The sequence below is a fragment of the Artibeus jamaicensis genome, unplaced genomic scaffold (genome assembly GCF_021234435.1).
Source record: "Artibeus jamaicensis isolate MK-2021 breed Jamaican fruit bat unplaced genomic scaffold, CSHL_Jam_final contig_477, whole genome shotgun sequence".
Lineage (NCBI taxonomy): Eukaryota > Metazoa > Chordata > Mammalia > Chiroptera > Phyllostomidae > Artibeus > Artibeus jamaicensis.
The window spans coordinates 5,942,692-5,967,334 of NW_026521854.1; positions in this window are offsets into that span (position 1 = coordinate 5,942,692).

Below are 24,643 nucleotides of genomic sequence, written 5' to 3' on the forward strand. Positions count from 1 at the left end.
CTTTGAGAAGGAGAACTTGAAAAATATTTGCGATCAATTAAAAAACTTTTATAGAAATTTCATAGACTTCTTTTGTCATGGAATTTTCTCAGAAAACTAAAAATCAACCTGCCTTTTGACCCAGCAATTCCACTGCTAGGATTATATCCCAAGAATCCTAAAACATCAATTTCAAAGAACCTATGCACAATGTTCATAGCAGCACAATTTACAATAGCCAAGAGTTGGAAGCAACCTAGGTGCCCGTCAGTAAATGAATGGATCAAAAAATTGTGGTACATACACACAATGGAATTCTATGCAGCAGAGAGAAAGAAGGAGCTACTACCCTTTGCAACAACATGGATGGAACTGGAAAGCATTATGCTGAGTGAAATAGGCCAGGTGTTGAAAGACAAATACCATATGATCTCACCTTTAACAGGAAGCTAAACAACAAAACAAACAAGCAAGCAGAATAAAAACAGACACTGAAATAGAGAACAAGGGGACAGTGACCAGAGGGGAGAGGGAAGGAAATTTAAGGGGGAAGGGGGGAGGGATTTGGGGGAACAAATGTGAGGGACGCAGGGACAAGGGCTGGGGGGGGTGGGGGGAAGGTGGGGAGTGCGGGACGGGGGGGGGGGCTTGGATGGGAGAAATAGACAAAAAACTGTACTTGAAAAATAACTAAATTTAAAAAATGAGAAAAAAAAGAAATTTCAGGAAAAAAGAATGCACTTTTTACTATAAGAACTCTTTCTTCTGCTTTGGAACACTTCTGGGGTTTTACCCAACTGTGTTTATGGGTTGCAAACCCTAAGACTTTATTTTTAAGATTTTACTTATTTATCTTTAGAGGGGAAGGGAAGGAGAAAGGGAGAGAAATATTAATGTGTGGTTGCCTCTCGTGCATCCCCTGCTGGGAACTGGCTTGCAACCCAGGCATGTGCCCTGACTGGGAATCAAACTGTGATCCTCTGGTTTGCAGGCCCACGCTCAATCCACTGAGCTACACCAGCCAGGGCAAAAACCCTAAGACCTTTGAATAAACCTTTATCACTTATTTCTAGCTGAAGCCTCCAGGACATTTTTCAGTTTGTTTGACATTACTTAAGAAAATGTACATACTTTTTTTTACCCTGAAGAGAAATAGCTCAGTCCAGTTTTTTTTTTTATTCTGTGAGCTGAATAAATCTGAAGCAACTTCATTTACATTTGCTCATTAAGCAACTGTTTTTTTCAAACACCTGTAACTTATGTGGGGGAGTCCCAAAAAGCATCAGACTTCTCTGTCCCTTAGCATTAGCACCTGAGCAAGCAAGATACTCGAGCAAATGTTATGAGACAATGCAAAGCAGTTATGCTCAGGGCCAAATGAGTGGTGGAGTAGTAACATCTATCTGAGTTCAGGAGAAGCACAAATGTGGCCTTGGCAGGCCTGAGAGGAGCAATGTGTCTTAAATAAGGGCTTACATACTGGATGGACTTCGTTTGGCTGGAGAACCTGAGAAAGCAAAACATTTCCACCGAGGGGAGGATTGAAATCTGGAATAAAGGAGCTGGTCAGAGAATTTCATGTTTGGGAATCATGTTCAGGCTATGCAAGTTACTGCTTACATTCTCTCTCTCTCTCTCTCTCTCTCTCTCTCTCTCTCTCTCTCTGTGTCAACAGCATTGTTAACACACACAGGGAGAGAGAGAAAGAGGAGACAGAGAGAAGAAAATGCCATTTCCAGATATGCAGTCTGTTCATTAGCCATATTCCCTGTGAACACATACTCTTTTGTGCAGAAGAAGTAAGAAGAAGCCATGGCATTTATTTGTTCATCTACAAGCTCCTTTCAGTACATTCTGAAGACCTAACAACATGAGCACAAAAACGTAGGTCAGTGTTACCTCAGTTCAATGCTGCCTCAACTTCAGAAAGGAGCAGATACCATATTTACTACTGCATGGCCCCCCTTCATGCACTACTTGGCAGATTTCAACTTTAAGAGGAAAAAGAATATAAGTGTTTTCAACCTCTTTCACTTTGTTTCCCACTGGTGGCAGCTAGCAGGGCCTCCGCCAGGCCCGACTGCTATTTTCTGAAAGTGTAGAATGTTAACAGGGGCTCAGTGCTGTCGATTCAGAAGAAAATCAAGCTCTGAATTAAGCATGCGGGGGCCACCCTGCCCACAAAGAAAAATCAGATACAGCATGAGCAAATATATTTTGAGTAACTATTTATGGTCAGTGATCTTGAGACGAATTAGGTCCTCTGGACTGCATCATGTAGATTTCTGAGAAGAACAAAATCCAAAGTTGGTTTTCTTTCCTCAGCTCTCTCCACTTACCACCTCTACCTTCTTCCATTCTCCATGAGTTTTCAAGACTGTAGATTTGGAGGAAACCCCTCATCATTGGGCATTTGCCAAATTGTTTAGCAGCTTCCATGGACCTTTGGAAGGTCTAAATGGTTCCCAAGTTCTGCACGACTTTGCCTGCCCTGTGCACCACCTTCATCTTGTGCCTCTTCTTTGCTCTTCATTCTCCCCACTCCTTGTTGTCTCAGATCTTTGAACGTGCTGTGTCCACCACCTAGGTGTTCTCTTGTCCCTTTTAATTCTACTTTTTGTCTGAATAACTTCTCATTCTTTTTCAAGTCTCAGTTTAAATCAAGTTTTCTCTGGGAAGCCTTTCCTAATCCCCAAACGAGGCCAGCACCCTTGTTAAACACAGGAGAGCGCCCTAGCCTCGGCATTCTTGGCACCTGGCGCAAACTTCAGCTCATAGTAGACATTCAAATATCTTTCAGCTAATCACTGAATGAATAACTGAATGAATAAAACTCAGTATACATTTCAGGCAGAAACACAAATAACATTTTTATAATTTATTTTTAATCATAGTTGATGTGTAATATCATATTAGTTTCAGGTGTACAACATAGTGGTTAGGGATTTACACAACTTGTAAAGTGATCATTCAGTTAGTCTAGTACCCATCTGACCCCTTACAATTATTACAATATTACTGACTACATTTCCTATTATTAACTAAAGGTTGAGAGGGTGCAATAAAAATTTTATTTCCTAGTTTGCATTCCTTATCATTTAATAGTGTCTTTCGGTTTAAAAAAGAAGTTTTGGTAGTCAGTGGTCAGAAATAGTAGGTGGGACAGTTAAGTCTACATAAGTCTGGACTTTGGGATTCTAGACCTTCCCGAGGTGAGTTCCTTTATGAATTGGCTGGCCTCATATTTCACAGGCAGCTGTTGTAAACCGTAACCACTATTTGTGACTGGTCTGCAGTCCAACTTCCCACATACGTCAGATGGGGAGACTTGCCCCTGCCTTCAGGACAAGTGCAACGGCCTCGAACCACTCCTTGCTGGACCCAGCCCACGCCTCCTCTCACCCCACAGCTCCTGGAGCTGCCACAGCCAACAGCAGCTGACCTGACAAATCTGTGAAGTAAGAGGAGAAGGAAAGGCTGTGATGAGGTTACTCCAGGACTTTGAGATCCTTCATTGCCAGGGAACAGGTAGCAGCACCAGACTCAAACAAGTACAAGAGTCAGAGGAAGTCAGCTGTAGGCATGGAAATACCCCTCTTGCCTCTCTTTTCTGCACTTCATGACACACTTCTCTCCATCATAAAGCCTTTCTTCAGGGGTCGTTGTGACCAGGGTTCTCTTGGAAAAACCATCTAAGGAGAAGCCCACTGTTGCTGTCAGCTAGAAGAATCTCATTTTCTAACAACGATTCTTTGTCTTGAGACAGCTACTGTGGTCATACATCCCTCTTCCAGTTTTCATCTCTAAAGAGCCAACATTTGCCACCAGCCTCTGGCCTCTCCATTCCCCCTTGTGAGAGTCAGGGGAAGGTCTTCCTTCCACTTTCGAGAGCAGCAGCAGTCTGTGCGGGGTGGGCCATCCTCACCGGCGCCACGCCCTTTGGTTCTGTCCTGGTCTCTGGGGAGAGGGCATGCATTGGACTTGCCCTGCAAAATGTGGATGTAAAGCTGCCCCGCAATTTTGCCCCACAAACTAGAACAGTATGTGTGTTACTTTAAATTAAACACGCCATTGAGTTATTTTAAATGAACTGTCCACATGTGATTTCATTTTGGACTCGGCTTCCAATGCCCTAACAAAGAGTTTGTATTATGATGAGGACAATACAGTGCTTGGTGTGTGCTGCTGTGGAAGACTATACCTTGTGCTTGGTAAAAAACGAACAGTCATTCCATTCATTAATTAGCGTGCCAGTTAACCTTCTGTTATGAAAGGTAGATATCGGTTTTACCCAGAATGTTGTGCTCAATGAAAGCATAGTGAGATAATGAGAGTTAAGATTGGGCACTTTTGTTTAGTTTTCTTTTATATGTTTTATTTACTTCAAGGATAAGTAGTCTAGTAAAAATAGTTCAAAAAATTAAACAGCATTGAGAAGATATAGAAGAAGAATGCTCTAATTCTGCAGAATCAGTTCTTTAACCCTTCCTGCTGTGAGGAACCACATTTGCTAGTTTATTCTGAATCCTTCCAGAGTATCTTTATGTCCATAAGTTTGTCCAGCTAGCATGCTATGGACTTCACAAGAGAGGCAAAAACTCAGCCTATGCTTTGTAAACTAACCTCATTAACCAAAGCCATGGGCTTAAGTTAAAATAATGAATGATTATCCCTCACAAAAGAAGTGCATTAAGTGCATTTACTCCTTTCCTTCTCTTGAGTTTAATGGACCCGGTATTCAGTTTTTAGCTACAAAATAGATATCACACTCACGCATAAAGAGAAACACACTGCCTCTTTTGTTGGCATTTATTTTGTTACTTGAGGATAAAAATAAAAGCCAGTCAAAGGTAGTGACAGTGTTATATGTTCTAAAGACATTTAATAAAGATGAAATAACTGACCAGTAAGAACCAGATCTGTTTGAATAAATACCAGTAACCTTGTGTAGTTTTGGCTTTAGATGAAATTTGATGCAGATGTTTCCAGGTGTATTTTTGGGTATGACCAGAACAAAAGTTACAATAATGTCCTTTTAAAGATTATTTGTTGGCAGCCAAGTATATGGATGTATGTTACAGTGTCTCTCCAGAAACTTCAGTAAAATCTGTGAGTATTGTCAAAATAAAACTCGAATGTAGTCTCCCTACTACCTCTGTGCCATCTAGTTCCCTAATCCTCAAGGCTCTATCCGTTCCTCCCATGTTTTCTCTGAAGTCAGTCTCATCCCCTCCTCTAATGAATAGGCCTAAAAACATGCTCAAATGTCTCTTTCTTAAAACAGAGCAAAAAATCTCTTGCTCTACCCCTTGGATTATCCATTTCATTCCCTCTTTGAGCTCCCAGCAAACTTCTCTTAAGGCCTTTGGACCCTTTTGTGAAAATCCTGCCCATTCTTTGGCCTTCACAATCTGGTTCTTGTCTTTGTCACTCTAGGATTTATATGCTCACCAGTCACCGGGAGATTTCCCATGGCCAGATCCAGGAGCTCTCTTTGAAACTGGTTAACTGGCTTCCCTTTTTTGTGGAACATTCTGTGTATCTGACATCAATTAGTTTCTAGTTATCTTTGAGGCTCTTCCAGTGGGTTCTTCTTCACCTCCTCTCCCAAATTTAGTTACCTGCCAAGGTTCCATTTTTGCTCTCTGTTTCTCTCTGCTTCCCCTTGGTTATCTTATTTGAATTGGCTCTCATCTCTATGGCTCAGCTCCACCATCCATGTCTCTGAACACAGCCTCTCTCCCGAGATCCCGACATCCCTCTCCATACCGATGTGCCTCCACTTGCCTTGTGGTCAATGTGTTGAAATGAAGCCCACCATCTTGCATGAGACTGAATTTCCTCCAGTATTTCTAGTGTTTTATAAAATAGATTTGAGAAAGAAAGAGCAAGACATGATTTTGTTCCACTTATTGATGCATTCATTGGTTGCTTCTTCTACGTGCACTAACCGGTGACTGAACCCACAACCTTGGTGTACTGGGGCAACACTCAGATCAACTAAGCCAGCTCACCAGGGACTATTTTCTAGTTTTATAAATGTATAACTGTCCCATCACTTAGGCTTGAAATTTGCTTATAGACAATTCCTTCTCCTTCATTGTTTCTTCATTCCCATTACTAACCTTGTTGAATCACACACTTTTTCTTACCTGAATTACTATGGTCTTCTCTTCCCGAAACACTCGTCTCTTCTTCCCAAAGTTCTGTAGGACTGACTGTTCTCTTTGTCCCAACCCTGTCCTCATTTCAAGGACAAGGACTCTGAGTTCTTTCAGAGAAATCTTCCTAAACATAGTTTTTGAATCAGGATTTTTTTTACTCTTCCCAATGGTCACCAAACCCGCTGGTGCCTTGATCTTGGAGTTCCTAGCCTCCAGAACTGTGGAAATACTTTTCTGTTGCATAAGCTACTCTGTCTGTGGTATTTTTGTTATAGTAGCCAGAACAAGCTAACTCCCCAGTCCTGGCCCCACATCTCTGCCTCACACTACAAACAGGGATGGTTTGGTACTATCCATTTCTTCTCAGGAGACTAGATTGGATAATAAATAGGAAAACCTACTGACTACCTTGCAGGACATTTCCGGTCAAGTCAGACCAGTCAGACTGTACATTAGGAAGAGTAAAAGTCTGTATCTACAAAGTCATTCATCTCCAAACTTGTATAATATTCTCTCCTATATTCTCAGGGAAAATATGTATAAAATTTCTATCTGTAGCCCTGGCTGAGTAGCTCTGTTAGTTGAGGCATCGACCAATGCACCAGAAGGTCGTGGGTTCTATCCACAATTAGGGCACATACCTAGGTTGCAGGTTCAATCCTTGGTCAGGGCACATACAGGAGACAACCAACTGATGTTTCCTTCTCCCTCTCTCCCTTCCTCTCTCTCTCTAAAATCATTTTTAAAATATACTCAGGTGGTGAAATAAGAAGAAGGAGCAAACGATCAGCCTTTGGCAGAGGTAATAACTGAGAGATTGGCATCTTTGGTAACTGGGAAGCAGGAAGCTCAGGAGAGAACAGCCAAGGCTCTTGTTTTAATTAGTGAGCAAGGATACAGATTTCATCCTCTTGTGCTGTTTTTCTGTCTTGTAAGATATTATAAATATGTTAATAATATTTATCACCATAGAGTGCTTTATAGCATATTTTTCTCCAAGTATAGATCATTTATATATTGAACAGCTATGATGTACAAAACTGTTTATAATGCTCTGTGAATAAAGAGAAGTCAGATATGGTCTTTACCCTGGGAAAGTTTAAAATATGGCCAAGAAGATAAATATTTTTAAGTATAATAAATAAAATTATTATGAAATTAACATAATTACTACTATTATATATTAATGCAGATTAAGTAATACACAACATAATATAACAAATGCAATAATTAATATACACATGCATTAAAACTTCAGTAGAGGGATCAACAAAGAAAAAGGTATTCCTTAAAATGGCGCGGTGGTGTGGGCAGAGTAGAATACTGTGGGCAACGCTTTCAGGTTGAATGTGCTCATCCTCTCTGTTCACCCCTGACAAGGTAGATTTACACAATGAAACACTACTGGGCCATAAAAAAGAAGAAACGTTTACCCTTTGCAACAGCATGGATGGAACTGGAGGCTGTTATGCTAAGTGAAATAAGCCAGTCAGAGAAAGACAAATACCATATGATCTCACTGATATGTGGAATCCAATGAGCAAACTGAACCAACAAGCTAAATAAAGACAGATTCATAGATGACAGCTTTGGTGGGGAGTTGAGGGGATAGAGGGATGGAAAAAAAGAGAGAAAGAACTCATAAACATGGACAGCAGTGTGGGGACTGCAGGAGTTAGGGGTGGGCGGAGGTGGAAGAGAGTATAGGGGATAAATGGTAATGGAAAAAATACAATAAACTATCATTTATTTAATGCCCCTCCAGCATATGTGGTTCCCTTTGGCAAGCATTGCAGAGGCAGCTCGCCCTGTTGTGTAGAGCCGGGGCCTTCTGTGGACCCCCATGGGGAGGAGAGCAGAGGAGGATGAGGGGAGGGCTTTTCCAAAGCCTAAAGAGATGAACCTTACAGGGCAGGTAGGATCTCCTTAGTCAGGGTGAGAGCTTTGTGAAGGAACTCTTGATAGACAGTTTCATCTGTAATCTGCTCAGTTGGTTGCCACATCCTTATTTATTAAGTCCAGAATAATGTTACTCAAAAACTATTTTGCTGGCCCTGCCATAGGCCAAGTTGTTTTCTAGCATTCTATTATTATATGAGGTGTCTTACTACTATTAATCTACTAAAATGATAATAATAAGCTACTACTTCTTCAGCAAACGAGCCAGGCTCTTTGCTGGGTAATTTAACTGCATTACCACAAAGCCTTGGGACAATTGTAAGAGGCAATCAGTATTATATCCCTTTAAATGCCTTAGTGTTTCCAGATAACTGGCAGCCACACAGCACTGTTCTCTCTATATTTTTGGACTTAGCTTGTTGACATCCTGCCCACATGCTCATGTTCATTGCAGCCATAATGGCATCAAAGCTGGGCTCATGCCATCTATTCTCAACATATGTCCTGTCTCCAAAGGCTGGAGAGAGACAACATGGAACACCGTCAGTGTTTACCAGGGGCCAGCTCACTTCAACTTCAATGATAGGCATTTACGGAGTTTCTACTGAGGGTCTAGATGTGTGCTTGGTTCAGTGGTCCAGGGAGCACGGAAATGTGAGCCTTTAGAGAGCTCACAGGCAGCAAGGTAGAGACACACAGCCTAGCACAATGTAAGTCAGATAGTGATAAATGCTAACAGAGACATAATTTATTCCTGTCACTGGGGCCCTGGGTTGCATGGTCTGTCTCACTGACCGTTTTTGCCTGGTTTATCTGCATGCGAATGTGACCACGGTCACCCAACCACCTTGCGCACCTCACTGGGTCTGCTCCTTTCCTCCTTGTGCTCGGGGTCTGCCAACCACCACTTTTTCCTGCCTTGATCCCCCTCCACCAGCCGACAACTGCGCCCCTCTTACCCATCTGAATGAGCCCCTCTTACCCATCTGAATGAATGGTTCTTTGTTGTCGTACTTTTGTACAGTTCAATTTTCTGTCTGTTCTGGCTGTGTTTTTGTTTCTAAATCTTTGTTGTCCTTAAATTTGGTTGTTCAAGGAGGCACAGTATTTCCACCTAAGCCTCCATCTTGGCCAGAAGTCCAACAGAGACATAATTTAAATGCACCGTGAGATATGCTTTAAATGCCTTCAGAGACATCATTAGAGATACTGCATTTATGGAGAATTGGGTTGCTGTTTGTTTCATGACTTTGAAAATACATACATTTTGAAACTAACGTCAATTCCCAGTTAACACTTGAGATTTATAAAACTGTAATTTATTGATTTTTTCTAATGTTATTTCACAGCCTAAGTAATTTTTATTTATTTTTTTTAAATAGTGAAACTTTTATTTTTTTTTCAGTTATATATATATATATTTTATTGATTATGCCATTACATTTGCTCTATTCCCCCCTCCCTTCCCCTCCACCCTGCATACCCCTCCCCCACCATTTCCCCCTTTAGATCATGAACATGTGTCTCAAATTCTTTAGATTCTGTATTTCCCCTACTATTCTTACCCTCCCCCCTATCTATTTTCTATCTACTGTCTATACTACTTATTTTCTGTACCTTCTCCCCCCTTCCCCTCCTCCCACTCCCCCTGTTGCTAACCCTCCTTGAGATCTTCATTTCTATGGTTCTGCTCCTGATCTAGCTATCCTCTTAGTTTGCTTTTGTTTTAGGTGTGGTTCTTAATAACTGTGAGTTTGCTGTCCTTTCACTGTTCATCTTTTTTATCTTCTTTTTCTTAGGTAAGTCCCTTTAACATTTCATATAGTAAGGGCTTGGTGATGATGAACTCCTTGAATTTGGTCTTATCTGAGAAGCACTTTATCTGTCCTTCCATTCTAAATGAAAGTTTTGCTGGGTAGAGCAATCTTGGTTGTAGATCTTTGGTTTTCATGACTTGGAATACCTCTGTCCAGCCCCTTCTTGCCTGTAAGGTCTCTTTTGAGAAATCAGCTGACAGTCTGATGGGAACTCCTTTGTAGGTGACTGTCCCCTTAGCTCTTGCTGCTTCTAGGATTCTCTCCTTCATTTTAATCTTGGCTAATGTAATTATGATGTGCCTTGGTGTGTTCCTTCTTGGGTCCAACTTCTTTGGGACTCTCTGAGCTTCCTGGATTTCTCGGAAGTCTATTTCCTTTGCCATCTTGGGGAAATTCTCCTTTATTATTTGTTCAAATAATTTTTCAACTGGTGGTTGTGCCTTTCCCCCTTCTGGTACCCCTATAATTTGGATGTTGGAACGTTTCAAGATGTCCTGGAGGTTCCTAAGCTTCTCCTCATTTTTCTGAATTCTTATTTCTTCATTCCTTTCTGTTTGATCATTTTTTTCTTCTGTCTGGTCCTCTCCCTTGATTTGAATCCCAATTTTCTTTCCATTACTATTGGTATCTTTTGTATCAGCATTCATTTCAATTAATTTAGCTTCCATATGTTTCTCTAATTTGTGACTAAAATCCACCAGTTCTGTAAGGATCTTTATAACCAGTGTTTTGAACTGTGCATCTGAAAGACTGGCTATTTCTTCATCACTTAGGTCTATCGGTTCTGGGGCTCTGAGTTGTCCTAGAGCCATTTTTGGTCTATTCGTGCTGTTAAGTGAGCGGAGCGAAGCTTTAGTTGTTCACCAGGACGGGGCGACCCAGGTCGCTGGTTTGTGACGCTGTGTGTGGGGGCGGGGTCAGAGAGGGAGCAATGGCGTTCCTCTCCGCTAGCCCAGCGCATCCAGTCACTCAAACGCCTCGGGCTTGCTTATCCGATCCTAATTTTGCGAGCCTGCTGCACCGCGCAGGTTTCCCTTCTCACTGGTTTCTCCACACGTAAATGCGCGCGACCGACCGACCGACCCACCGCGCCTCTTCCCTGTGCGCTCCGGCAGCCAGCTCGCTGGCGATCAGCGCCCTCGGTTGCCTGCGCGCACCGCGCACCGCCCCGGGAATGTTTTCTTGCTAACCTGCTCCGCTGCTGGCCTCACTCCTTGTACCGGTCCAGCCGAGTATCTAGTTGTCCTTTGGACTCCGTATTGTCGATTTTCCATGTGGCTTGGTTGTGACTGCTGTTAAAAATAGTTGTTCTTAGATTTGGTTGTGCACAGAGGTGAGGTGGAACCTCCTCCTACTTCTCCATCTTGGCGGAAGTCTAATTTTTAGCAGAATAATTGTATTTTATGTTTTTCAAATTTATTTTTCAGTTATAGTCAACATACAATATTATATTAGTTTCAGGTGTACAACATAGTAATTAGACATTTATATACTTTATTAATTAATCATCCCAATAAATCACCCATATGGCACTATATACAGTTATTACAATATTACTGACTATATTTCCTATCCTGTGCCTATTTTTATAACTGGCAAACTGTACTTCTTAATCCCTTTCACCTTTTTTTGCCCTCTCGCCAAACACTGAATCTGCTGGTCCCTCCTCCCATCTGGTGACCAATTTGTTCTCTCCATAAGTTTGTTTCTGTTTTGTTCATTCATTTATTTTGTTTTAGATTCCACATATAAGTGAAATCATATGGTATTTGTCTTGCTCTATCTGACTTATTTCACTCAGCAGAATACCCTCTTGATCCATGCATGTTGTCACAAATGGCGACATATTTCTTTTAATCACCAAGTAGTATTCCATTGTATGTATGTATCACATCTTTATTCATTTGTCTCTCAGAGACCACAGGAAGAAACAAATTCTGTTTCCTGTTTCCTGTTAAGATGCTTTCCCATAATGGCATATCTGACAGGTTGTAGGTCTGGAAAGTCAGTGTACCTTAGAAGACTTGGAAAAAAAGCAGAATCAAAGTGTCATCATACATCGACCTAAGGAAAGGTTCCCATGCTGCTTTCTGTCTGTCTCCCTTCATGACTGTCCTCGTTCCTGGCCTGGGTCCTGTCTCTATCCCAGCTGTGGGCACTGACATCCCAGAACATCTCCCTCCCAGCCAGGACTCCTCTACCCTCGCATCTACCCAGCACTAAGGAAGTTCAGCCAGGTGAGCTGCACTTACTCAAGAAGTTCCCAAAGCCTTCTATTGATCTATATCTAGAAGCCAAATCACCTAGAAAGCCAAGGACCTGTGTTTTTGCCTCTGGTGCTCTTTGCTAACTTCTAGCAAGGCTGTCCAACTTCTTCATTCCCCTTTAGCCAATTCCTTGGAATGAATGAAACTCTTCTCTAAGGAGTGATAGACCCAGCAGCCAACAGGAGCTCCGCCAGTTGCTCAGACCAAGCAGCCTTTCCTAAGGCTGTAGTCATCACCTCACACAGAGCTTGAGTTCTCATAAAGCGAGGGCCTTGCCTCATGTTAACCTGTGTGCTGACACAGTTTATGAGATCCTCTATTTTCAGAACAGATCCTACAATTAGGGATACGTACCAGTAACCCAGACGGGTGTGTCCATGCGCTGGGAGTCTTGTCTATTGTGAATTGCCACCCTGCTCACTGTTGTCCAACCCACCCCAGCTCTCAGCGCAGACAATACCCCTGAGTATATCCTAACCTGATCCTAGGACCCAACATGGAACTTTGTCATTTAACATTGCATCTTTGTCTGGGACATTTGCATCACCATCATGTAGATAACAAGCTCTTTGTGTTAAGGCACTGTTGGGAGTTGAATGTTTGTGTCTTCCCAAAATTCACATTTTGAAGCCTCATCTCCAGTGTGGTAGCATTTGCAAATGGGGACTTGGGAAGTGATCAGGTCATGAGGGTGAGTAGGAGACATCCCAGAGAGAGCTCTCACCTCTTCTCCAGGCAAGGACGCCGTGAGGAGACTGCTGCTGTGAGCCAGGAAGCAGACTCTCCCAGATACTGCATCTGCTGGTACCTTGACTTGGAACTTTGCAACCTTCAAATCTGTTGTTTAAGCTACCTAGTCTATGATAATTGGTTATAGCATCCCAAATTTACTAAGGTAAGCACCACGGCTTAACTTCTGTGGAATGTCCCCTGGGATTTGAACACATACAGCAGGCCATCAGACAGTACCATGGGGGTGGGGGGTGTCTGTTTGGCCAATGGTGTCGTGTCCACCATGTGTCACAATAGGACTACTGGTAAGGAGGGTCTGTTGGCTCTGCTTTCCCGTGCAGCCCAGCTCAGCACAGCCCTTGAGCCTGTCACATGGGTTCAGCAAAGCCTCCGAGCCAATCCTGATCAGGACAGGAAGAATATTAGTGACCCATCCAACGAGCTTGGGAAGCTTAGAACTAGAATCAGTGGAGCTTCCATAGAGACAATGTCTAGTACACCTTAGACCCACCAAGTTGCTCCCTTTCCCATTGCCCTGTCATGTTGGTCAAGCCCCCAGCACAGGCCATCTACCTAGGCGTCCCTGCTAAGCTCACTTGTCTACCACTCTGACATTCTGGGTAGGTTTTGACAATTTCTCCCCTGAAAAGGCACGGGATGGGTTTCCTGCTTATAAAGGTGAGTCCCCTGAAATACAACGCCACCGCCCATGCCACCAGCACCCCAGGCCCACATGCCTCTCTCCGCGAGACTGGCCTGTGTTTGCTGCCCACAGCCAGAGCCTGACCCAAGCTCGTCCTTGTCCTTGGGGCACCCAAATATCAACTCTGTAAAGCGGGTCTGGAACAAATACCACTGACTTCACTTACATGTGCAGTATAGAAAAATTACAAACAAAAAAAAACCAAACTCACAAATGCAGGCAACAGACTGGTAGTGAGCAGAGGGGAAGGGGGGGGCGGTGTGATGGGTAAAGGGCATTGGCTGCGTGCGGAAGAGCAGAAACCAGACATTGGTGGTGAGTTCGCGGAAGTACACGCAGATGCTGAATTACAACGCTGCACAGCTGAAACGTATACAACATTATAAAACAATTAACCTAAAAAAAAAGGAAGAAGGGCTGAACGTAATAGCAGGATGTCAGACATTGACTGACTATTTGGCCCCTTCAGCAAGGACCAGAGACAGAGGGGCTTCTTTTCACTTGTCTTTATGAGGCTCTAAACAGAAACATAATTTTTTTCCCAGGCAACATCTTGTGACACAGAATTTATGAGAAAATCTTTCACTCCCTCTCTTCTTAGAACCGCGCCCCACTCCCGGGACACACACGCGCACACACACACACACACACACACACACACACACGGGTCATATGGAGTGTGGTATTTTTTTATGCTCATGATGAATTCCACCCGCAGCCTCCACAGCCCTTCGAAGCCGCTTCAGGAATTGAAGCAGGAGCGCCCCCGTGGTGGGCTGCAGTCATTCAATACAGCACTTCCCAAATGACCTTGACAAGGGACATTTTTAAAAAACATAATTCATATTAAGACCACAAAGTACAGTTTAGGAAAGTTAGTTATCAGACAATTACTGGTAACTAGTAATTATCTACCCAAACCAAAACACAATGGCCTGAGTCTCAGGACCCTCAGGTGGCAGGTAAGTTTGTGGAGGGTTTCTCTCCAGTTGTCTGCCCTCGTGGCTCTGCCAAGGGCCTTTGTGAGCCTTGCAGCTGCTCTTCGGCTCCTTGCAGGAAACTTCAAGGCTATTAGAAGGTATTTTCATTTTCACAATCACAGTTGCTTTATTATCCGCCTCCCAGGGGTAGGCTCAATGTCAGGCACCAGGCCAAGGAAGGGCTGGGTGCCCTCAGGAGCTGGCCTATTTCGCCACATGCTTCTCGGGAGGACTTTACAGTCGCTTCTTCTTTAGGAAGCACAGAGACTATTCCAACCGCCTTCGGCGTAACGTGTTCATCAATATCAGCACTTGATCTGGAAGCTCAATTTTTTGCCGACACAGACAATGCATGGTATGTTCTCAACATGATTATAAGAAAGTACAGCGCACAAAATTATAAACATACTTCTCATTGATTCACTTTCATTCAGACCGCCATTTTGTCCTTATTCCTTTTCTAGTAGGCTCTTTTCATGTTTATATAAACACACAAAACCTTAAGCAAAAACAACCCTAAATATTGTCCGGTTTGTCACACTCCCTGATGAATGTTCCCCACCATCATTACTATTAAAAACAAAAGGTAAAGGCTAACCAGTTTCTACAAAGGAGGGCTCTCTAGGGATGTTTCTGACTGACAGACGTCCAGACACCCCTCCCCAAAGGAGACCTGATGCCTGCCAGACATTGCGGGAGAACAACCTACTCCCTGAGAACAGTTTGTGCCTCACTCATCCTGAGACACAGAACCAAAACTGCCCAACTGTCTACAGTTCAGGGATGTCCCACCTTTTGGCGTCTCTGGGCCACACTGGACGAAGAAGAGTAGTCTCGGGCCTCACATCAAATACACTGTGACGTGTAATCACAAAAAAATCTCATCATGTTCTAAGTAAATTTATGATGTTGTGTTGGGCCGCATTCATAGCCCTCCTGAGCCGCATGCCTCCGCGGCCCCCAGTCGGACAGCCCGGGTACATGAACTCACACGGCGCACTTCCTCTGTCTTCATGAGCACAGCTCTGTTCTTCCAGGGGTCTCCTGCCCAGGCAATCTGATCGCTCACTACATAAACTTTCCAAAAGGCTCATAAATTCTCCAATGGAAAACATCGACAATCAGTATATACCTCGAATTCCCCATCCCACTGTTCCACTGGACTGTGATTGTAGGAAGAAACAAAGTTCTCCTCGATCCTCTCAAGGCTCCAGGCTGGGCCCGAAACTTCAACTGTCAGAGTTCAATCAGCAGGAGAAGAAGAACGTGCACATTTATTAATTACATTTGACGAGACGTGGAAGCCTGCGTAAGGAAGTGAAGACACACAGAAATACCTGAGTACTTCTCTGCAAAGTTTGACCAAGAGTGGAGAGTGGTGGGAAGTATATAATAGGTTGGGGAGTGTGAGGCGCGTGTCATAAACTGGGGGAAACTGAGCCAGGCCTGTTGGTTAGGATTCTTCTCGGGGTCCCTTTGTCTTTCTTCACAGATGAGGATGCTCCTCTCTGCCGGGCGGAGGGAAGGCGCTTGTCACAGGAGGGTTTCCTGACCTGTTTCAGGGATAAAGGTGGGGAGAAGGCCCCAGTGCCCTTCCTGCTGCTGCCATGTTCTCAAACTCCCCTGGCTCAAAATATTCAACATGTCAAGGGCTCCTTGTAGTCCTTACTCAACCTCTGCCTTTAAAGTCCCTTCTTAAATCCAACTTCCACTTCTCCATAAATTCTGACTCGACCAACCCTGCTCGGAACAAACTTTGCCAGCACGCATTTCTCCCACCTGAAGGAAGTAATCGATTCAGCATAGATTCACCACAGATTCTGTCGATGGTATTTTGGGAGCCCTTTTTTCGGCATCTGAAAGGGGGCACTTAAATCCAGCTGGACCTGCCCTCTGAGATCATCTCCCACCTTTAAAAAAATGAACTGCCTGCCACCTAGGTTTCCCTTTTTGAAATTTCCTTTCTTTTTGGAACATGGAAAACCTTTTTTATTACTTTGTCATAGAAGAGAGTGACAGCACAGGTATGTTAGTAGGTTAGTGTAACTAACAACTAGTCAGCACGTCCTAAATGCTGAGGACTATGCATTTGGCTATAACGTTTTTCTCGGCCACCCGTACCTCACTGTGTGCTTCTGAAGCCTCTGGGCCTCAGCATTGCAGATGGAAAACATCTTCCTTTCATCGCGGGGGTGGGAGTACAGTTAAGGGCACAGATGGGAGTAAGGTTTCTAACTTGGCTGGCTCTAAAATGCAATGGTCTTGGATTACAAGGATGGGCCCAATGTAATCATAAAGGTTCTTAAAAGAAGAGAGACACAGAAGAGTTAGAATCAGAGAAATGCATTGTGAGAAAGAATCGGCCAGCCCTGACTGGCTCTGAAGATGGACAATGGCAAGGAGCCATGCAGTCTGTCAATCCCAGCCCTTGGGTTTGTCCCTGGCGCCTACTTTCAGAACCACTGATGGCTTAGCCTGCATTTCTCTGTTTGCTTGGAATCAGTCCACATCCCCATTCTTGGAGGTGTGCTGGCTCAGCCTTTTCCCCGGTTTCCAGTTCTTTGGTCACTGCTGGTGTCCACATCCCATTTCCTCTATAAGTGCTGGTTTCTGTTCATGGGCACACAAGGTAAAAACTATGCCTAGTAGGAATCTTAGACGCCCAAAGGCTTAGGTGCTAGTTTGACTCCCAGAAACCCAAAGGCCTGGCTAAAGGAAATGGAATCTTTTATAACCAAGGAGTGGAGTGTGTCACCTCCCAGCACACCTGCTTATTTTATGTGTAAGAACTATAGTCCCAGAAGCTGCAGATAGCTAGAAAGCTGGCAAAATTTTACTAAAAATAACCTACAATTACAATGGCTATTTCGAGCAGCATTCCAATTAAACAAGCTCATTCATTTGAGAAGCACACTCAAAGCAAGGGCTCCGAAATCGAACAAACAGAATGGAACAGCTTTTTAATTGGCATGAAGATGCTTACAAAAGGCTTCAAGGTTCCAAAATAGCTTCGCTAAAAGACTCATTACAGAAGATTAGTGAAAAATTGCAGACACAAGGGGTACCAAGAACAAAAGACCATGATTGACGTGATCCCTACTACTCCCCCATCCCTTTCCCCTCCCAACTGACTTTTCACTCTAAAAAACAATGGGACCGTTACCTTTTAAAGTAAACCTACCCAAAGTTACAGACAGACAAACCTCCTCAGGTGAACAGTTTCTTAAATCCAGGAAGGATCCTCAACAGTTTTTGTAAGTGGGTTACCCCTGAGCCCAGTGAGAGAAGGGAATAAATCTTCACACTGTCCTTCCCTTTCCAAATCCAAATTGGTTACTGAGCCTTTCTCTTCCAGGGAGAGCTGTTGCCTTTTTGCTTGCTTCGTTCGATGTCCAGAGAGCTTGCCTTGGCTCTCTGCCTGCCTGGGACCCACAGGCTGTCCAAGCCCCCTTTCAGCTACCTTTAGGAGTCACTCAGGATCCTGGGAAGGCAGTAAACTTTGCACTTTCTTTGGATAATGGGGTTGTTTCATACGGCCAGGAATATTTACTATTTGTCCCAGCTGAAACCTGGGAAGATATTTGATTTCATAACCCTGTGATCAGAAATTTAGCTAAATTGAAAGCTGATATACAAAGCCCAGTAATATTTCTGATGCCTTTCCCCTAAGTTAAATGTACCCAGATTGAAGAAAACAGTCCGATGTAGGTGGATGGGTGTTTCAGTCCTTTAATATAATTTAGGCAGAAACTCAATGTTTTGAGGCATTGAAAACAGCTGTCTTTTTAAAATAAATCTAGTCTTTACAGGACCAGAAGTCTGGCTGCTGGTCCAGTGCATTCCCTGTTACACCAGCGATTTGCACATTCTTTGGCTTATATTCTTTGAGAATCTGTTGAATACTATAAGCTGTCTCCCAGAAAAGTGTGCTACGTGCTTCCTAGGTGTTAAGTATAATTTAGGCCCTGGCTGGGGTGGCTCAGCATCCCGGTTGGAGCAGCACCCCATGACCGAAGGGCTGTAGGTTCGATTCCCAATCGGGGCACACACCTAGGCTGTGGGTTGATCCCAGGTCTGGGTGTGTACAGGAGGCAACCAGTTGATGCTTCTCTCTCGCATCAATGTTTCTCTCTCTCCCTTCCTCTCTCCCTTCTTCCCTGATAGCACTGAGAAAATGTCCTCAAATGAGAATTAAAAAATTAAATGTAATTTTTTAAAGATTTTATTTATTTATCTTTAGAGGGGAAGGGAAGGGAAAGAGAGAGGGAGAGAAACATCAGTGTGTGGTTGCCTCTCATGTGTCCCTTGCTGGGAACTGGCCTGCAACCCAGGCATGTGCCCTGACTGGGAATCGAACCACAGGCCCGTTGTTTGGTTCACAGGCCCGTGCTCAATTCGCTGAGCTACACCAGCCAGGGCTAAGCATTTAAATATAATTTAATAGACTTCCAAACTTCATCCATCAGCAAAGACCTCCTGGAAAGAGGTTTGCAGGCTCTAGGTCAGGACCAGTGTCATGCTGTTAAATTCGTAACAATATCTTCTTCCCGTTACTTTTGCTATAAATGTTGGTTGATAATTTTACTTTTTTCTAACAAGACAAAATTGAAATAACAACATGTGTTATAATTTTACTTGTTACTCTAATGTCACTAGTAATTCCTTGCCAAACAGATAGCAGTTTTAAAATGCTGAAAGAATATTTCTCAATTTTTTTGTGCTATTCACAATGTGAAGATAACAGTCACACTTACTTTTTAAAAAATTTCGTTTGTTTGTTTTTTTTGTTTTAGAGAGGGGGGAGGGAAATAGAAAGAGAGGGAGTGAAGCATTGCTGTACAAAACACCCCAACCAGGGACCTGGCCTGCAACCCAGGCAGATGCCCTGACCTGGATTTGAAACGGTGACCTTTCCCTTTGTAGGAAGACACCCTGCCCACTGAGCCACGCTGCTCAGGGCCACGCCTTACTTTTAAGTTTAATCTGCATTATGAACATTTTTATCACTTTCTTAAATCTAGACAATCAACAAAATCTGATAATAATCAAACTAATCTGACCTGTAGTGTTTGCTGATTTATGCGGCGCAAACCACTCCCACCAGGGCACAGACTTCCGAGCACCAAGAGGATGTAACCGAATGTGAAGCTGGGACGGTCTGCGGGAGCAGGGCACCAGCAGGACTGAGCTACCAGACACCATTCACTTCAAGGACACAGATAATCATAGAACACAGTTGTTAGCATCGGATAAGCTTTGCATATTTATTGGCATTTTAAAAATACAATTTATTTAATAAGTTAATATAATTTAATGTTTAATAATGGCTGCCTTTAACAACTTGGTTACAAGTCCCTGACAATTTAGCAGTGGGGCCTTCAGTGCCGGGTGTGTGCTGGCCCCGGCATGCCACCGGCGAGGAGCCGCTGTGCCCAGCTGTTTTGCCTCCTATCCACTCCGCTTGTTGGGACCTGCTCAGCTGGCTTAGGCCTTGGAACCCTCTCCTGCGATTCTCAAGCCTACTTCCTTCTTTGTCTTCACCAAAATTACCTAATTAAAGGAGGGGCATGATTGCAGGGCCACTTCTCTCCACCTATGATGACTAAATTCTGTTTTTCCGTCGTTCCTCCCTCTTTCTGCTGGGTTCCACTAGGCACTTTGTGATTGAGTTTCCCTGAGTTTCTGATAGGCATGGTTTGCTTTATCTATAGGCCTGCTAACCAGGGCCAGGCTGACAATGCTGTATGTAGGACTAAATTTTATATAATGGTGGTGGCAAGAGGATGTTTTAAGAAAAAAAGAATACAAAATACAAGTTCAAGTAAGGTACAGGGCTTTAGGAATTTCTGTCTCTGGATTTAGTTGATTTCATGATAAATCCTCCTCCCCTGCTCCTAGGTTATGTAAACTAAAATTAACTTTAGACTGTAATAAGTTTTTTTTTCAAATTTTTATTTTTTATTTTTAGAGAGGGGAAAGAAGGGAAAAAGAGGGAGAGAAACATGAGTGTGTGGTTGCATCTCATGCACCCGCTATTGGGGACCTGGCCCACAACCCAGGCATGTGCCCTGACTGGGAATTGAACCACAATTGTGTGGTTTGCAGGCCCATGCTCAATCCACTGAGCTATACAAGCCAGGGCTAATTGGGTTCTTAATTCATATATTTATTGTGAAGATTAAATCAGTTAATGTGCATGAAGGACTTAGCACAATCCTGCCAGGCAGTAGAGAATCAGTAGATGGGAGATATCATTATTATATGTTTATATTGTCATGTATCATATATTCTGTGCACACTCCAAAGGCAGGGTTTACAAGAAATGCAAGTACTTCTAGTCCAACTACACAGCTGACAAAATTTACTGAAATGTTAAGATTTTTGCTAAAGCCAATTACTTTGCATTGTGTAAGATTCCTTTCCTATTTCCCGTCAACAATAGTTTCTTTAATTTATATATATGCATTACTATGACATTTTAGAATTGAACGTATCCTTGGTCATCACTAAACATTAAATAAGATGTTGATAAAGACTCTGTCCTTGACCAAACTTTAGTGATTCTCCTCTGAGCCCTTTTGACTAAGCCTGGACCTTGGCCCCATTCTTGCTGGGCCTGCATAGTCCAGTTGTAGCAAGCATCCTGCTAAATTAGCTTAGACAAAATTCCTCCTCACCTCAATATCTGATCCAACCTGATAGCTGATTAAATTCCACATGTCCCACTCTTGATATCTGATTACGCTGGCCTGCCTTCAGCAAGAATCTTGTTACTCAGATTAGCAAGAAAACCCCCTACCATCGTCTCCTTTTAGTAATTTTTGATTCACCAACCTCCCCCAGCTCTGCTCCTCAGCTGTAAATCCCCAGCTATCTTCACTGCACATGGAGGTGAACCTGACCTCTCCTCTGCTGTGAAGTCTTGACACCTATCAGGATAGTCTCAGATAAAGTCTTCCTTGCCATTTAACAAGTGTCTGCATAATTTTTCCTTTTATAATATATCCTACCTAACTGAAGAAGGCGAAGGTGGAATTGATTATTCTGAAGGTAGACAAGATTATTTTAAAATATAAAATTCAACAAGAATTGGTTTTCTAAAATAGTCCGTCGAATTCAGTTGAATTCACACGGACATCTGCTTTGTAAAGAAATTATTCTGTTTTAAAATTAAGCATCCTGCCCACGCTGGTGTGGCTCAGTGGCCTGAGTGCTGGCCTGCAGACTGAAAGGTCGCTATTTCGGTTCCCAGTCAGGGCACATGCCTGGGTGGCAGATGTGGTCCCCAGTTGGGGGCATGCAAGAGGCAACAGATGGATATTTCTCTCTCACATTGATATCTCTCTCCTCCTCTTTCTCCCTCCCTTCCCCCCTCTCTAAAAACAAATAAATAAATATTTTTTTAAAAAAATTAAATATCCTGTCCTACCTAATGTGGCTCAGTTGGTTGGACTGGTGTCCTGCCTGGTCACAGCACAGGGCGCATGAGGGAGACGGCCAGTCAGTGTTTCTCTCTCACATCCGTTTCTCTCTTTCTCTCCCTCCCTCCCTTTCTCTCTCTCAAATCAATACACATATTTAAAAGATACATTGTTTATATCTATATGTATATATATATAAATTTGGCTGGTTTATCATTTTGGGGAGCAGTATCGTCTATGATCCTCTATGCACATGTATTAAATTGGGATTTCCCCTTTGATCTGGTCTTCATGTCAATGTTATTTATTACCATCCAGCCATAAGAACTCAGGCAGGGGACTTCCACCAAGATGGAGGCGTGGATGGAAACACTGTGCCTTCTTGCACAGTCAAGTTTAAAGACAGCAAGGTTTTAGTTTACACAGCCATAACACAGAAAATTAAACTACCGAAGTCCGACAACAAGGAACCCTTCATCCAGACTGTTTAGAGGGGCGGAGCCAGGAGCTGGCGGAGCATGGTTGCGCAGAAAAACTCTGCCGGACTGACCCAGACGCGTGGTTGGCAGGTCCCAGGCGTGGGGTTGCGAGGGGCAGACCAAGTGAGGGCTTCGGGCGGTGGTCACACACTCGCATGCAGATGGACCGGCGAAGGGGTGAGCACTGAGACAGACCTCGCAGGTCCCAGCGGCGGGAAGCAGCAGAGGAGACTGCTATTGCCCCACTTTGACCCCCACACACAGCGTCACAAACCAGCGACCTGGGTGGCCCCGCCCTGGTGAACATCTAAGGCTCCCCTCCTCATACTTAACAGGCACAAATAGACCAAAACATGGCTCAAGAAGAACTCAAAGTCCCAGAGCCCATAACTCTAAGCGACCAAGAAATAGCCAAACTTTCAGATGCACTGTTCAAAACACTGGTGATCAGGATGCTCACAGAACTGGTTGCTTTTAGTCACAAATTAGAGGAACAAATGAAGGCTAAACTAATTGAAATGAAGGGAAAGGCACAGGAAACCAATACTGATGGAAAGGAAACTGGGACTCAAATCAAGGGAGTGGACCAGAAGGAAGAAAAAAATGACCAAACAGAAAAGAATGAAGAAACAAAAATTCAAAAAAATGAGGAGAGGCTTAGGAACCTCCAGGACATCTTTAAACGTTCCAACATCCGAATTATAGGGGTACCAGAAGGGGAAGAGGAACAGCAACAAGTGGAAAAGTTATTTGAACAAATAATAAAGGAGAACTTCCCCAATCTGGCAAAGGAAATAGACTTCCAGGAAATCCAGGAAGCTCAGAGAGTCCCAAAGAAGTTGGACCCAAGAAGGAACACACTAAGGCACATCATAATTACATTAGCCAAGATTAAAATGAAGGAGAGAATCCTAGAAGCAACAAGAAATAAGGGGACAGTCACCTACGAAGGAGTTCCCATCAGACTGTGAGCAGATTTCTCAAGAGACCTTACAAGCAAGAAGGGGCTGGAAAGAAGTATTCCAAGTCACGAAATCCAAAGACCTACATCCAAGATTGCTCTATCCAGCAAAGCTTTCATTTAGAATGGAAGGACAGATAAAGTGCTTCTCAGATAAGATCAAATTCAAGGAGTTCATCATCACCAAGCCCTTACTATATGAAATGTTAAAGGGACTTACCTAAGAAAAAGAAGATAAAAAATATGAACAGTGAAAGGACAGCAAACTCACAGTTATTAACAACCACACCTAAAACAAAAGCAAACTAAGAGGACAGCTAGATCAGGAGCAGAACCATAGAAATGAAGATCACATGGAGGGTTAGCAACAGGGGAGTGGGAGGAGGAGAAGGTACAGAGAATAAGTAGCATAGACAATAGATAGAAAATAGATAGGGGGGAGGGTAAGAATAGTAGGGGAAATACAGAATCTAAAGAACTTGAGACAGGTGGTCATAAACTAAAGGGGGGGAATGGTGGGGGAGGGGTGCAGGGTGGAGGAGAATGAAGGGGGGAATAGAACAACTGCAATGGCATAATCAATAAGATTAAATAAATAAATAAATAAATAAAAAGAACTCAGGCAGGATAGACAGGGAAGGGCTCTCCCTCCCCAACACCTGTCTGTGTCAGGCTTGTCTGTGTAAGAAGACTGACTGAGAAATCAAAGTTCAGGTCTTAGATTTTGTTTCCACTGTATTGGATGTACCACAATTTGTATAACTACTTAGCAGTTCATGTGTCATCTTCTTTGTTTCCAGTTTTTAGCAAATGTAGATCAAGATAAGCAAAATAATGCTCTGCTCCAGAGATAGTTGGGTCTTAACCCCCAGAAGTTGTGAATACATTCATAGCAAAGGATTTTTGCAGATATGATTAAGTTAAAAATTATTGTATATACATAGGGGTTATTTTTATTATCTGTATTGACCCAATACAATCAAAATTGTCCTTATAAGGCAAAGAGGCAGGCAGAAGAGTTAGAGGAGATGTGGCCACTGAAGTAGAGGAGAGAGATGGGGGGTGGGGGGTGGAGGGAGAGTGAGAGACAGGTTTGAAGATGCTTCACTGCAACTTTGAAGAGGGAGGGGATGAGTAAAGTTTTCCTCTTAAGTGAGAGTAGGCAAGAAAATGGATTCCCACTTAGCACCTCCAGGATGAACAAAGCCCTTTAGATTTTGGATTTCAGCCTAGTGGGAGTG